The sequence below is a fragment of the Polyodon spathula genome, chromosome 20, assembly GCF_017654505.1.
Source record: "Polyodon spathula isolate WHYD16114869_AA chromosome 20, ASM1765450v1, whole genome shotgun sequence".
Taxonomy (NCBI): Eukaryota; Metazoa; Chordata; class Actinopteri; order Acipenseriformes; family Polyodontidae; genus Polyodon; species Polyodon spathula.
This window is the reverse complement of record NC_054553.1, coordinates 28,930,284-28,934,431: the sequence shown is the minus strand read 5'-3', so window position 1 is coordinate 28,934,431 and position 4,148 is coordinate 28,930,284.

Below are 4,148 nucleotides of genomic sequence, written 5' to 3'. Positions count from 1 at the left end.
AACAGTCGGCGGGTCGTCTCAGCAGAGGGCAATGCCATGCTAGGGAGACATTGTCGTGTCTACTTGCCATCATGACAAATAATGACAGCAAACGAAATTTAGCATTTGCTGCTGCTGCTGGGTAGGTACTGAGCGCACCGTGTGCCAAGTTGTGCCTGGATCGTTTTGAGGTAATATTTCGGGTAGCAGTAGCAATATTGCAAACAATACGTGAAAGTGACACCTAGTTCCAGCCGATTATCTTACAGAAGTTTATAATAATAATAATAATAATAATAATAATAATAATAATAATAATAATAATAGTTATGTTTTATAGAAGTTTTTCTTTCTAAAACATAGCTTTCACCAAGTAAGCTATTAGTTCAAATGTTTGCATTGTGCAGCCAGCTGTCAGCCAACTTTGAAGATATGTTTTGATTCAGTTTTGTGTCAAAGAATGATGCTTTTGTTATTTGGGGTATTTTTCATTTTTTATCATGGCTCTGTTTAGCTCCCACCGCTTTTGCAAATTTTACAATTCTGGAACTCGCACGTGTATTTTGCTTGGATCAAACTTCTCGATGACATCACGATGGGTTTGATGGCCAATAGGAAGCCTAATAACCACTGTCAGGATTCTATTCAGAGAGAGAGCGAGAGAGAGAGAGAGAGAGAGAGAGAGAGAGAGAGAGAGAGAGAGAGAGAGAGAGAGAGGAGGTTAGACGTTATGACAACAATGTGTCACATGCATCACTCTGACCGTGGCGGTCTTCAGAAGTGTCAAAATAAATTTTATACCACAGTAAAAACCTTACAAGGGAACATATAATAATAATATAATATAATAATAATATAATCTAATAATAAAATAATATAATAATATAATAATTATTAGTATACGTCTAGTGATAGATATGTTGGTGAAGCCAAACCTGGCACACAGAATAGATTAATAATATAACAGGAAAATAATGCAGCCAATTTAGTGGTATACAATAATGTCTGTGTAATTTTGGAGGGTTTCAAACATTCATTGGACAGTACTTGTGCACAAATTTCACACTGCGGTTGAGGTATAGCTCCACTTCCAGTATAAATAAAAGCAAAATTCAAGCAGCCGTCTTCGTATTTTTTTAATTTTGCAGGGTTAATAACGGCTTTATGTTTTTTACTCACAGCACCACCTCCTCGCTGTTCTTCTGCCCTTACGGTTTAACTTGTTGAAGGAAGTTCTGTACCATCATTCTGTGGGGTTTGTTGCTTTGATGTGGATGGTGGAATTAAAAATGTATCCGTATCTTGTATTTATTTTGTGTGTTTCCAACGATTTTCCCTCTGCTTTGTAATCTGTCATTCTCCCGCTGAAATAGCTCATACGTAACCCGAGAATGTTACATTACCTGAGAACACGTTCATTTCTGTACATGCTTATGGCATGCTGAAGCTAATAGATTAGCATGTCATAAGCATGCATGCAAAATAACACATTCTCTGGTTTATTTTTGGAAGACCTCTTGAAACCTATTCAAGGGGGCCAGGGACCCCCAGTTAAGAACCCCTGCCATATACTGTAACACAGGGGTCTACAAACCTGGTCCTTGAGAGCCCAAATCCTGCAGGTTTTCTAAGACTCTTTACATCATCAGTGGTTAAAGATCTCGAGCACCTGTTAATCTTGACTAATTAAGCCAATAATTGGTGCAATTAAATAACTGAGAGCTCAGTTGAAACCAGGACCAGGGTTGAATACTCCTGCTATAACATGTAACTTTTTTTAAGGCAGCTGTCATACAGTATGTCATTTCTAAAGTTTTGTGGTGCTAAAAAATGTTGCACCTTTAGACAAAAGTGATTTAAACCTTGCCCTGGAGTATAAGCTCAATTTGTGTAAATCTAAGTTGTTATTTTTGGTTTTGAATGTTTTCTATTTTCATTTCATGAAAAAAAAAAGTGCAAAAAAACTCTATGACTTTATACCACAAGATAGATCATAAATATAACAGGCTTAGATCATAATAAGCATATCATAATATAAATGTAACTCCAATATTAACTGAATGGCTTTGTAAAAACATAAATAAAATCTGTCTAAAATGAGACCGGAGAAAATATTCCCTTTAATAAAAACCTGAGTGTCATCCCTTGTAATGACAATGAAATGTACGTTTTTGTGAAAGTGCAAACAGGAAAAGCCTTTCATTTACTTTTTCCATTAGCTAAAATTCTTAATTGTTTTTATTATTATTTTCCAAAATGTACAAGCTTTTTAGGACATTATTAAAATACAGCAGTGGGGAATTAAAAGCTTTGCAAAATAACTTAATATGGGAACATCAGCTAGCCAGGATTCCTTTTAACCACTTAGCAAGTTTGATTTGGCACTGTTGCATATAAGCATCATCTCTTGTAGGCCACCAAGGAAGACACATATTCTTTCAGAAGGAAATAAAATAATAAGGGTGCATTATCTCTTTACAAGTGAACAAGAACAGACGCAAATGTTTCACATCTGCTCTTATATTTTCAGAATTAGCATGAAAAAGCAGAGGCAGTGTTTTAATGCTGTACAGCTCAGTGGCTGAGAATAGGGGATGGAGCCTGAATCACTGTGCCTTCTTGCTTGTGCCAGATGTCCCCATGTTGAGTGACAATGGAGAGCACCCGGTGCTTAACAAATCACACCCTTCTTTGCTGTAAATAAGAGACTTGGGGAGCAGCATGATAACTGCAAGGTTCCTCCCTGATCCCCGGGTCAAAAGTTTTCACATCACCCTGCAAGGCAAAGGAATCTGTTTGCCAACACAGATACAATGCTTGCATGTTAGCAGGCTGTGGAGCGTCTGGATGTGTTTTAAGTGGGTTTGATGTTTCTGCTGGACTGCTATTTGCGACACGCTTGTTGCTATGGATAACTGACTGTGCGAGGCAGAAACGTTTTTTTAGATCATTTTAGTAATACAAAATAAACACTGGACTTTTTTTTTTCCCCAGTTAGCAACATTTTGTTTTCTTAAATGAAAAATCACTTAGGGGCCGTTCGTGCACCATGTGTGTTAATTGCAAGTTCTATAATATTGGCAGTCTTTTTTTGTTTGTTTTGTTTTAATAATAAATGGTGCACATTAATAAAAAAATTGGCGCAGTGCAACAAAACAAAATATGCAAGCTACAATAGTATTGCATATATCATTATCAGCTTCTGTAGCTTTTATTATCCCCTTATCACAAGATACAGGGAGAAAAATCTTAATAGCTGTTAAAATGAATTACAGTAGACCTGTTTTCTGTCACAAACAAACTAGTTCATTGGTAGCTTTTTGGCACTTCATTAATTCGTCTTCATGGGTGGAAATATTGAAAATGTCACCTATGAGGGAGATAGTAATCTTCTCATTGCTGTATAACTATTCAGAATATGACAGCCCTACTGTTTAATCGCTCTAGAAATCCGTCTCTCTCTTCACAAACAAACCTGTTTTTATATGCTGCCATAACTGAAATGAATTACGCAGCTGCATTCAATAGATTGCATTGTAAACTAAGTAAACCATTCATGCGGCTGATCTATCGTTTACTTAATATTACATTTGTAGCTGTTTAAAGCACTCTTTACCTTTGCTGGATTAACGTTTGCTGCAGTCGACCAGTATGCTATAATAGCCACAAACCCATTACTCAAAAATGTATTCTTAATAATAGATCCGGGCTACAAACAATTGTTGCTCTTTTATTCTCTTTTTTATGGTCTGATCCAGATAAATCAAAAGCATGCTGGCATTTCATAGTCTTTGTACTTCATGTTTGTGTTTCCGTTTTAGTAGAACATCAATGCGTCCTGGATTACTGTGTAACAAGATTCAGGTTTACTGTCACACGGTTATAAATCCTGGACAGACTCTGCTGTTATAATTTATTTAACACTCCTTCCCTGCCATTTCCCTTGACTGGTAGTCATGAGAGCCGAGACACACCTATATGGATGAGTTGAATCCAAAAGTATTTATATTGCTTTTGCTTTAGCGAGCTAAACCTCTCCTGGGCCGGGGGGATGTTTAGGAATTCTTTACCACAAATGTAGCTGCTCTTACCCGTATCAATGTTATTAATAAAATCCATAATGTGCACATACTTTATTATAACAAAAAAAACTGGTTGGTGAGCTTTAT